General features: G+C 40.2%; 1 protein-coding gene across 1 annotated transcript in view; it reads right to left on the bottom strand.

The window, feature by feature from the left end:
- LDLRAD4 (low density lipoprotein receptor class A domain containing 4) overlaps positions 1-12,596 on the bottom strand; it is a 296,905-nt gene that overhangs the window by 235,179 nt on the left and 49,130 nt on the right. Inside the window, 1 exon segment of the mRNA XM_032223037.1 lies at positions 3,084-3,128. The gene's annotated coding sequence lies outside the window, so the exon portion shown is untranslated.

Here is a 12,596-nt window from a genome sequence, read left to right on the forward strand (position 1 = left end):
AACTGGAAACATGACGTCAATAAAATACTTGCTCTACTCATAAAGCAAGCAGACCAAGGTGAATTTAAAAAAGGAATAAATAAATAGGCAATGCAGTTCATATCAGATTCCAAAGTGAGGAAGAAATTTCCAGATATCAGGGAAGCTTAGTTTAATTGATGAAAGCTCAATCAACTTTTTTGACCTACTTTTTGATAACTGGTCAAGAGAGTAATCGCTATAATACATCATAGAACATTAGATATCAAATATAAGACAAAAAGGTATTGTATGACAATCTTTTACAAAGGCTATAGAAGAATTAAAATATTCCCCTGCATTATGTACTATGCCTGTATGAACATTAACTGTATACACATTTGCAAATCAATTTGTCAGCTTTGATTTATGTTCATATGATCAATTCCCCGTCATAGAAGGGAAGAAAAGGTTTATGTTTGGTATGGGCTTGTTATTTCATCAGAATGTCCAAGAATCACACTTATGTTCATTTTTCCTAGAAGCAATGAAACCTTTTCTCTATTTTGAGGCAGACAATCTATTTCTACAAACAGCGGGCTTGTATCCTAAGTGCTGTATGTGTCAAACATTTCATCTAGCAGACTGTGGACGTGGAAATATATGTCTTTTGGAATCAAGTGTTTAAGAGAAGTTTGTGGCCACCAAAGTGTGCAGCAAATCAATTTGATGGAAATCTTTTTTATAGCCTACAATGAGAAAGAGGCAACTTAGTCTGTAGACTGGATAGTGTAAGCCAGAAATAATTTTCCGTTTCTGTTATATTTGTGTCCTTGAAAAGCAATTTGAAATATAACAGAGTTGCCAGGTCTGCGTCTGAAGATGACGCCTGTTCCTTGAAATGTTCCCTGGAGACAGAGCTCCACTACTTTTCAGAGTTGCTGGTTTTGTTTCTTTTTTTAATATTGTTCCTCTTCTGTTTGCAGCAATGTGGAAGGCCCTAATTTTGTCCCAAAACTCTTCAGAGAAGAAAAATAGGCAAAGCAACTAGGAAGTTGTTGCAATGCCATCTTTTAATGGAACTTTACTTTAGTTTTATATAAGACTATAACTGGAAATGAAATGTGTTGAGTTTTGTATTGTTGGCTTTTGCCACAGACAAATTAAAAATAGTTGACATTAGTTGACAATAGTTCCCTATGGGCAACTATGGGCAACTATAATTGAAAACCTTATTGGAATAGTGTTGCCTTTGATCTTTATTAGGTATTTTGAAAACCTAAGTAGATCACTTTGCAAATGTGAATAACAAAGCAGCCAATCATTCCAATGTATGAGCGTACATGCACACACAAACACTCATGATATAAGTTAACCTGTAGTAGCCCGCAAAATAAATCAAGTTTAAATAAAGTGAATCATATTCACCAAACAAGCCAGTAGCCATAAATGCTACTCAGCTTTGATTACATATTTTCCATGGTCACCTGAAGAACAAAATATTACCAAACTTACTTATTACTGAATTACTGAAATCACAGTCATGAATGATCTCACAACATTTCAATGTTTTGTTATTATTATGGTAGTCTAATATAAGTAAAAATATATAGCTATACCTATAGCCGTGCAGTAAATATAGATATAATCAAAATCAGCCCAAATCAATCTATCACAGGATGAAGGCATCTTCAGCTGCTTTCCAACTGCTTCAATACACAAATCATTTGCAGTTAATCCTGTATCTTTGATTTGAGCCATATCCACCATCTGCCCAGCATTTTCTTGAGCTTCTTCTGGATCTTTTAAAGTTAACTAGTATCCAACTGAGGATGATTGTTTTCTGATGTTAATATCATCATGCAATATGGTTATCTTATTGGCATTACAGTCTTGTGAGATGCACTGGATATTGAAGAGACTAACAAGTGATTAATGAGATCTGTGATCAAAGGGAGATCTTTGTAGGCTCCCCAGGCATAGACCAATATCTTAACTTCTTTACTACATTGACTGTCAGTGCATTTTGTAATATGTTATTCATAGTTGGAGAGTTTTTGTTTCTTTGTTAATGGCATGGAGAAAATAATACTGTCTTCATTTTAGGCAGATAGGGTGATTTCACAAAAAAATGAAGAATTGGGGAAAAAAGTTGGAGTAGAACTACAGCCAGTTAATTATTTCTATATCCAAAAAAACGGATTACCTAATGGTAACATATACTACCTGTCATCTACATAGTAATCTATACTACTAAAACTTTTTTAATGTAACCTTTAATTGGGCAAAGTGGTGCATCATAGGGCAATTTTTTTTAACCCAGGTACATCAAATGGGCGAACAGAATGCATCCAAAATGACTCCCATAGAATTGAAATTGGCATAAATTATCATAAAACAGATTATAATATGTTATGAAACATTTCCTGTGCTATATAATACAATATTTATATGAATAAATATACCTCTGAATATATAGTAGATATATCTCTGAATATCTCCCTGAATTTTAAAAAACTTTTCAAGTACATTAGAAACTCTATCATTGCTGAAGGCATTGAGGAATCTGGCAAGGAAATATCTTTGAAACAATGAGCCAAAAGGTCATGAGTCATCTAGTTCAGTTTAATTATTATAAGCTAAAGCCAAGCTTATAGCATTAATGGGTTTTTTATTATACCTTTGCTATATTTTATTGGTAATTTATAGTTTTACTCATTTATATTCATTCAGATAATTTAGCTGAATTAGCAAGTTAGAATGTACATTTCTGTAAATCTATTGTATGTACAGTATATATTCTGATTTTATCAAAAGACACATGGATATTATACATTTTTCATTTTAAATATTAAAATGTTGCATATTACTTCCACTAAAATAACCATTTTTTTTTAAACTTAGCACATCATTTCTAATGTATAATTTGGTAGTGCTTAGAAGAAGACACTATTGACGAGGGGGCAGAAAAATGTCATTGATAGAAATGCAGCAACTTAAAATAAAAATTATGAGATAGTTTTTCCCCATAGAAATATATTAAAATATTTAAAATATATAAAAATATATAAAAATAAAAATATTTTTAATATATATATAAAAAGCATGCAAATTGTGTTACTCACCACAATAGATTCAGGAAGCCTGTTCAGCCAGTAATTTCAGTTATTCTGTGGAGAGAAACAGACAAAATTGTTTTAAATTTCCAAGAATTCTTCTCCAGCAAGACCTTGATAAACCTCTATTGTGATCTCAGCTGAAATATGGACTTTCAAGACAAATTAACAACTGCTCAGAGGATAAAAATAGTACATTTTTCTAAACAAGGGAATAAAGATCTATTTGACTTTTTCACTAATTATTATTCTTAATAATTATGTCATAATTGTAAAGAAGTAATAGTTTTCAGTACCCAGGTTTTTTAAATATTTAAAAATAATTCAAAAAAATTAAACACTTTTTAATTAAACACGTATTTTTTACTGTTTTTATATACATTTCAAAATTTTATGTTATTCTGCATACAGTAGAATATTACGTATTTTATTACGTATTTTACAAGGAATGAAGAAGCAGGATAGAAAGAGTATTGGTGCTTTTAAACTTTGGTGTTGGAGAAGAATCCTAAGACTACCTGGGCAACCAAGAAACCAAGCAAGTGGATTATTGTATAAATCAACATTGAGTTCTAGTTCAAGGTACAAATGACCACGCTCAAATTATCCTACTTTGGACACATTACAGGTAGTCTTCAACTTACAGCCATTCCCTTAATGACTATTTGGAATTGCAATGGCACTGGAAAAAGTGACTTACAACCAGTTCTTCAACTTATGATTTTCACAGCATCCCCATAGTCAAGTGATTGTGATTCAGACGCTTGGCACCAGCATGTATTTACTATGATTGCAAAGTCCCAGGGTCTTTCTGATCTTCCTTCCAACAAGCAAATTCAATGGGGGGAAATTGGATTTATTTAACAACCATGGCAAAACAAACTCATAAAATCAGGCGAACTCACTTAACAATTGTATCACTTAGCATTTTGGTCCCAATTGTGGTTGAAAGTTAAGGACTACCTGTATATAAAGACCTCATTCTCTAAAGAAAGTGATGATGCTGGTAGAAGATAGAAGAAAAGAGAAGAAGATGGCCATCAGCACAGACTCTGTTGCAATGGTGGTGGGTGTACCATTAAAGATGGAAAAAAACCAAGTTAGGGATAGATTGTTATGGAGAAAATCCATCTATGCAGTTGCATACATTATGTATGATAGTACATGATCAACCATCCAAAGAAAAAATATACTAAATATTAAAGACTAGGAAAAAGGAAAGTATAATTAGCAAACAAATAAATGAGAATAGACTTAAAATTGCATCCCTCTCCTAAGCAATTGAACAATTCAAATTAATGTCTTTTCAAATGTGCAATTTTAAAATAAATTTCAAACAACAGACTGTATTTGCTGCTATTTACTATATATATTTTGAAACAGTCAGGATTATTATATTTGATTATATCAGAGTAACATTGTTATAAAGTAAAAAGCTATTTGTGAGAATTTTCATCACATCTTTGCTTCAGATGCCATTAAGGTTGTACAGCTTTCTCTCTGTCTCTCTATACTTAGGCTTTGCCAGTACGTAGGATTAAACAACTTTCCAAGGTTGAATAAGCCACCATCTGTCTGTTTTGCATGGTACTGTTTGCCATACAGGAGGCTTGTCCCTCAAAGCATGTTTCTACCATATGTCACCCTCAAGTGATCAGCCAGACATTTGAGAAAAAAATGAGCAAGTCTTACTGGAAATCCCTCTCTAGAATTCTAGAGGAAATTCTCAAGGCTGTATTTGTCATATCCTGTTATCGTCATGTGCCAGGAACTTTAGAGGTAAATCATCTAATAAAAACGGTATTCTTTATACCATTTCCTAACTAAAATTCACAGAAGTCTATCATTTTAAAAGGCATGAACTAGTATAGGCAATTCTCATCTGGTTCAGATTGCTACATTCCTCATTCTAAACTAGCATATTAATATAAATCATCCAAATTAATTTTAAGCCCTTACAAACCTAGAAATTTCCTATGCAGTAAACCTTTACTAATTTTATTATTTAGCAAATACAATTAGAAATAGTTTTTCTCCAGACATTTTAAATTATATATGCCAGGTTGCTCCGTTACTGCTTTCAGTTTTCTTTCCTAAGTGTAGAGCTGAATGCATATTCAGCTAATGCTAAATTCAAACTCTTTCAAATAACAGCCACATGTTTGGCTTGTCAAAACTATGTGTTTTCTTGGACTATAAATCATTCAAGTACAGGAAGTAATATTAGCTGAAAACTTTCACAATCACTATTATTACTTTCAATTTTGTTTCATTCAATGCATACTTAAGACAGCCATTTGTCTATACTGGACAGTCACTTGTCCAGAATGATATATGGTTTTCTGCTTGGGCGGGGTGTTGAATTAGAAGACCTCCAAGGTCCCTTTCAACTCTTACTATTCTATACAGAATGATCTATATAGTTGTTGCTTCTGTATAATTAGAAATAGGACTGTTTGGCAAATTAGTATGTGTATCAGTTATCACATGCACAAAAACTAGGTGTACATAGTTTAGGATACTTTAGGATATATAATTTAAGATAAATCTTCCACAGCTCTGAGCTGCAATTAGAAGAGAAACAAATTAAAATTAAGTGAGCAGTTACTGAGTAAGCAGTAGATAAATAGTCAAGTAAGAAAATAATCAAGCTAGATTATTTTATGCTTGTACAACAGCAACTAAGTCTTATTATGTAAAACATTTCTTTAAACTATGATTTGTTGGTTAGTTGGTTGGTTTTGTTTATTGGATTTTGAGACTGCCCAATTCCGAAAAGACTCTGGACAGCTTACCTTATTTGAACAAATACATAATATAAAAGAATCATGACCATCTGAACAAAACCCCATAAATACTCAGAAACAAGAAAAATTGCCATGGATTTCACAGATACTGGAAACCGAGCCAGGTTTTAAGAGATTTTCAGCACATTTGAAGAATGGGAGCTGTAAGTATCTTCAAAAGGGCTGCTGTTCCAAATACAGAGAAATACAGCCACAACTTCATAATAATGTTATGCTTATAATGAACCTTTACTCAAATGTTAGGATTTAGGGTTTAAGATTTAGAAGAGATCTTGTAATGCTTAAACTAAAGAGATAAAATATGTTTTATGCACTTGGGAGCATTATTATTTCTAAAGAGTTAACTATAGAATGAATATAAACTCTTTGATTTATCTATAGAGGACAAAACCACACAAGAATTCTTGTTTTGTTTTATTAAATTCTGTAATCAGGGAGACAATTTTAATTTTACCATTTTGCAAAATAGCTGCTCCACTTCATGGTTTTATCAAAATATACGCTGTTTCCCCGAAAATAAGACCTCCCTGGATAATAAGCCAAATTGGGCTTTTGAGCTCATGCACTAAAAAGGGGCCCTCTCCCAAAAATAAGCCCTCTCCAAAAATATTGCAACACAGCAGCAACCATGAGGTGACCACGCTCGCCACCTCCAGCACTCAAAAATAATAAGATCTCCCAAAAAATAAGGCCGACCACTTATTTTTGGGGTCAAAACACAGTAAATCAGCAGAGACTTATTGTTAAAATCCATGTGCTGGGAAGGGTGTGGATTTGAAAACTAAAATATAGTAAATATGGTTAGAATGTTTTTAGAATCCAGTTGGATCTGTAGCAGGGGTGGGTTACAGCCGAACCAGTAGTAGCAGTAGCATGAGGCTCGGATCACCCACCCAGATACTTCTGCGTATGTATGGAATCGTCATGCGTACATGCCCCTGAACTAATAGTAGAAAGATTAGCAACCCACCTCTGATCCAATAGGGCTCTTGTGTTTTATTTCAAGACATCACAATAAAAGTTAATTAGCAGGGGTGTGTGTGTGTGTGTGTGTGTGTGTGTGTGTGTGCTTACTTTATAACATAACACGCAGAGAGATATCACTCATAACTGAATGTTATATAAGTTGCTATTATATATTTCATTTGGTCAGATCAAATTTTAAACTACAGATGAAAACTAGGCTACTTGTTGCTGATAATATATTGCAAGTTCTTTATAGAAGGAACATTGGTCCTTACCGGAGCATGTCTTTTCAGTAGAACAGAGGGAGGGGTCACCACTGGGTATTCTCAAAGCTGGATTGGTCCAAAGACTGAGGGAATTTTCTTTTAATGCTCCACCATTCCCTGTGGTTCCCAGGTAAGGACCAACATTCCTTTTCCAGTAGAACTGAGGGAGGGTCACCACTGGGACGTACTCAAGCTCAGTCCCAGGGCGGGCCATTAAGATCCCGAGGGAGGGGCGGCTGCTACCTGTTGGAGAACCCTGCATATGCCAATGTGAAGACAAGTTTGTGTCCCTCAGGAGGCTCCGCTCAAGTGTCAGGAGGTCAAGTAGAGCCAGTTTGGCTCCGGGTGTATCAGGACCCCCTGGCACAGGGTGATCTCCTCCTGAGGAATCCTCCACGGGGGAGATATGGACAGCTGGTCAAGGTCCACAAACCAGGAACGTCTGTACCAATATGGAGCCAGCAGAATGATGTGTGCCCTCTCTACCATTACCTTCCTCAGGGTCCCCAGGATTAGAGGGAGGGGGAAAGGCATAGAGCAGGCCGGTTGACAATCTGCTCCTGAGTGCATCTGTCCCTTCTGTGTTCCGGGCCGGGAAGCGAGAGAAGAATCTCAGCAGTTGAGCATTTGCCGGGCTGGCAAACAAGTCCACCAGGGGGATGCTGAATCGATGACAAATTGCTTGGGGTGGAGTTGTCACTTAGTGTGGTCAACTGTTGCGCGGCTCAGCCAATTGGCCTGATGGTTGGCCATGCCTGAGATGACATTATTGATGCCAGGTACTTCTTCACCCAGGAGCTGAGCTTCAGTGCCTCCAGCCAGAGACCCTTGGAGTGGGTACCCCATTGATGGTTTATGTGTGCTTTTCTGGCTACATTGTCTGTCAGGAGGAGCACATGACAATTGACGATTGAGTCCTGGAAGTGAAGGAGGGCCAGGCAAGCTGCTTTCAGCTCCAGCCAATTGATATTGTGGCGCAGGTCTGAGATTGTCCAATGACCCTGCGCCAGCTTGGAGTTCATTAGGGGGCCCCAGCCATATAAACTCGTGTCCGTAGTGATCGTAAGACAATCCGGCTCCCAAATTGTCGACCCCCGTCAGAGAGCCAGAGATAGCCACCACCTCAGAGATAGACGAAGTCCCGACATTGATACAGAATGAGAGCCCACTGCAATGGCTGGGCGTGAAGGCAGGCCCAGGGCACTATCCCTATACATGACACCATCTTGCCCAACAAGCGGGCCAAGGTCAGGATGGAAACTGACCATCTTGTGAGGATGTGATGTGACAGCAACTGGAGGTTGGTGAGATGTTCGGTGGAAAGTTGGACCAGTCCGGCAACCGAGTCTATTATTGCTCTGAGATGGAGGATTCTCATTATGGGCAGAAGGTGATTCTTGGGAAAGTTGACGGAAAATTCCAGGGCCTGTAATGTCTGGATGGTGCGATTTAGGTCGTGGACAGTTTGTGAGTGAGACTGGGCCTGAACGAGCACAACATTTAGGTAGCATTGGAATCTCACTGGGGAGGCTCACAGATGAGCCGCCAATGCCGCCAGGACCTTGGTGAATGTGCGTGGGGCTGAGGCTAGGCCGAAGAGAAGGTCCCTGTATTGAAAGTGTCGCCCATTGTGGGAAAACTGGAGAAATCTGCAATGGGCTGGCAGGATTGGGATGTGAAGGTAGGCTTCTGTTAAGTCTACAGATGCCAGATATCCCCCCACCGGATCCCCAGGAAAATGGACCTGAAGGAGGCCATCTTGAAGCGCCTGTAAACTAGGTAGGTGTTGAGACACTTCAGGTCCAGGATCTCTCTCCACCACCACCACCCCAAGTTCTTCGGGACCACGAATAGGTTGGAGTAATGGCCCAACCTGTGTTCTGCCCTCGGAACCGTTCTATCGCCCGGATGTCCAGCAGATGTTGAATGGCTAGATTCATCAGCTGGTGACGTTCCAGGTCTCGGGACCAAGGGAAGGTCCTGAAGAAAGTCAGGGGAGGGGAGAGAAACTCCAGATGGAGGTCGTACCTGACGGTGGAACTGACCCATGCATCTGAGGTTATCCGGTCCCACTGATCCGCGAAAAGTTCCAGGCGGCCGCCATGGAAAGACTCGGTTTGGAGTCATTTTCCCCTGTGGAAGGTGCGGTCGCCCCCGCCTGGACTGTCCTTGGTATCTACCCCTATCCTGGTAAAAAGGCCGATGAGGTTGTCTGTCAGCCCTATAGGGGGCATACCTGTGTTGATAATCAGACTCGGGTGCCCTGTAGGAGGGCCTGCGGAAAGAAGTTGGGTGAGTGTCCTGTTTCATTGCATTAGAGGGTAGGACCTTCTTCTTATCCTTATTCTCTATGAGGATTGGGTCTAGGGATTCCCCAAAGAGATTAGTGCCAGAAAATGGAGCTGCCACCATTCCATTTCGCCTTATTGTCTATTTGCCAACTGCACAGCCAAAGAAGCTGTCTGGAAGTCAGATAGCAAGTGCTCGGGATGCAAATTTAACGGAATCCACAGTGGCATCAGCAAAAAATTGAGTGGCAGCAATAATTTTGGTGCTATCTTGCTGGAGATGCTCGTCCTGGACAGGAATGTATTCCTGCAATTGACGGAACCACATAATGGTGGAATGATTGAAGTATGAGGCCACTGCAGTGGATTTAATCGTCCATGTGCAACCGTTGAAATTCTTACTTAACGTAAGTTCTGCACGCTTATCCTCTGGTTTTAATTTATCTGCCACATCCCCTATCACTACAGAAGAAGAAGAAACCAGAGCAGCAATCGGGGTGTCTATGGCCGGAAGCTACAGGACCTGGGAAAAGGCCTGCTCCATGTTGTAGAAGCAGCAAGCATTACTCCCAGGGTTGGGAAAAGTTGAAGGGTGGGTCCATTGGTTCTTAACCACCTCTAGGAACAAAGGAGGGTCAGGAATCTCCTTGTTGGCGGCCGTGTTGGCGAACACGGCCAAGTTAGATCCCTACGCTGAGACACCGTCGGGTCTCCTGTCCCAATTTTGGTGATCTTTTTTGCCTTGTGTAGGAGGGTCTTGAACATAGGTGGAGAGAAAAGACCAGGAAAGGACGGAGGATCAGGAGGAACAGAGTCCTCATCCTCTGAAAACTCCATGTCGTGTTGAGCCTCCTCCCCCAGAATGGAGCCTTCACTGACTACCGATGGGGACGGAGGTCTGATGCTGTCCTGCCTACAAGAAGCAGAAGTAGAATGTCTAGTCTGGTGATCAATACGAGGCCTACTCTTGCTAGGAGGGCACATTCCTGTTGGGAGAGGCCTGTGGGTATGCCCTTGGTAATGGCTAAGGAGATGAGATTCTTGATACTCTCAGGAAGCAGTTATAATTCATGCAAGTCATCTTCTGATGGCCCCAGTGGGGGTGCCTGGGGAGCAAGACTTGCAGACGGAAAGAAATCACAAGATGACTCTTATAATGGGTCCTCCCCGCCTTCTCTGACTGACCTTGGAGAAACAGGAAGGATGGTGAAATCTCATGTCTAGCTTGCCTGAGTGGCCTAGCAGGGGAAACAGAAGGAGAAGGGCTGAAACCCCTGGCAGGAGAACCAGAAAGGTGGGAGCCAGACCTGACTGGGGATCTGGATCTATCAGAACTATTGGGTGGACTGGGCCTGATGAATTGGGCCTACCTTTCCACTCTGGCAATGTGCTTTTCTAGTGCCCGTTGCCTTCTTTGTTCGTCCCTGACCATGGCTTGAGAAGGACGCTGTGCAGCTGAGGGTTTGGAGGCAGCAGCCCTGGTTCTGGGCCTGTCCATCCTCTCCTCCCTTACATCCCCTTGGACTTGCATAGAATCTTCCATAGGATCCGCCATCGCACACTCATGTGCCACCAAAGGAATTCGGCCCAGTAGGAACGCCTGTCGGTGTCAAAGTCATGAGGGAGCAGAAGTGGCTGCTAATTAGGTCAATGCTGCCTGCCAGCCTCGATCAGCGGTCGCAATGCAGGCCCGATGCTCCTGAAAATGGCCGCCTCCACGTGTGCAGAAAAAATGGCCGCTGGACCCTTCTTCACCCCTCTTGAGCCTTCAGGAGTTGCAGTTCTCTGTTTGAATGGTGCAGCTCCTTTTCAAGCCGCGGCTGGCTCTTAATAGCCATTGCTTGCTGGATCGGGTTGCGGCTCGCCTTTTAAGTTGCTGCGGTTTGCTGTGAAGGACGGTGCTTGAAAAAGAAACTGCAGCCACGGCTCACTGTTTAAAGCCACAGCATGCTTACCCTAGCCATTGCTCATTTAAAAGCACGCGGCTCGCCTTAGCACCATCCTACTCACTCGGAGACTTGCAGCCACTTCATGGAAGCTGCCGGTGTGGAGCCTGTCACCCCCGTTTGCCCAGGGACTGGACAGAGCTCCCGGGCCCCTGAGATAAGAGGGATTGCCGAAAGAACCTCCTTACCTTGAAGACGAGACGGACGACCCGGTCTCTGAGGGCTGCAGCCTCAATATAATATTTACAATTTATTCAGGAAAGCCAATTAACCGAATTAAAACAGCAGAATAGCAACAGTAAATTTTTCCTCTAAGGGAACCAAAGACTTAGAGGAAACTGGGAACCACAGGGAATGGTGGAGCATTAAAAGAAAATTCCCTCAGTCTTTGGACCAATCAGGCTTTGAGAATACCCAGTGGTGACCCCTCCCTCAGTTCTACTGGAAAATGTAGCTGTTTTGTTTCCTAATACATTATAAGATGAGACACATTGTACAATTTGACAATTCAATTAACTAAGGAGACAAAAAGAGAAAAGTTAGTATAAATGATAGCACATTAAAAGTACACCCACATACCATGACTCAAACACCAACACTAGATGGGAGTTTATACTAAAGAGGAGAGTGAGTGTGAAGGCAAACAATTTTGGATTTTTAAGCCAGACTTTCAAATTAAACAAAACTAGTCCTACTTTTTTTATTTCTCCTTCCCATTAAACTGCAGGAATGATGCTGTTCCTTCAGATCAAAGGAAAATAATCAACCCAGTATCATATTTGTTCTCCTCTCCTGCTGCTTTATCTTTATCTTTTCGCACAGAAAATTCAAATATATGTTTTCCCAAATTTTGTGAATGCCAAGTCCATTTAAAAGGAAAATAAATGATGCTAATCACAGGCAACTTTCTCAAAATTTTGTAAAGAAGCTTTACAATAAAAATAATATAAGATAGACTCATTCATCAAAATGATTTCAGAAGAACAATGCAACAGAGCACATGCAATACGTACTAAATGTACAATCAAGGGGGATAAAGATGGAAGATAAGAGAAATGCAGTGAGGCACTGCATTTCAACAGGAACTGCAAGATGACTATGAACAACACCACTGTAGGAACAATGTCCTAACTTATTGACGTAGATGGCATGTTATGGAAAAATGTAGAGCTTCAGACATTTCAATCTTCGGATATTACACAGGAAACAGGCCTTTTGCTTTCAATGCTTCGCAGGAAAACTACTCATC

Source organism: Thamnophis elegans, chromosome 8 (assembly GCF_009769535.1).
Source record: "Thamnophis elegans isolate rThaEle1 chromosome 8, rThaEle1.pri, whole genome shotgun sequence".
NCBI lineage: Eukaryota > Metazoa > Chordata > Lepidosauria > Squamata > Colubridae > Thamnophis > Thamnophis elegans.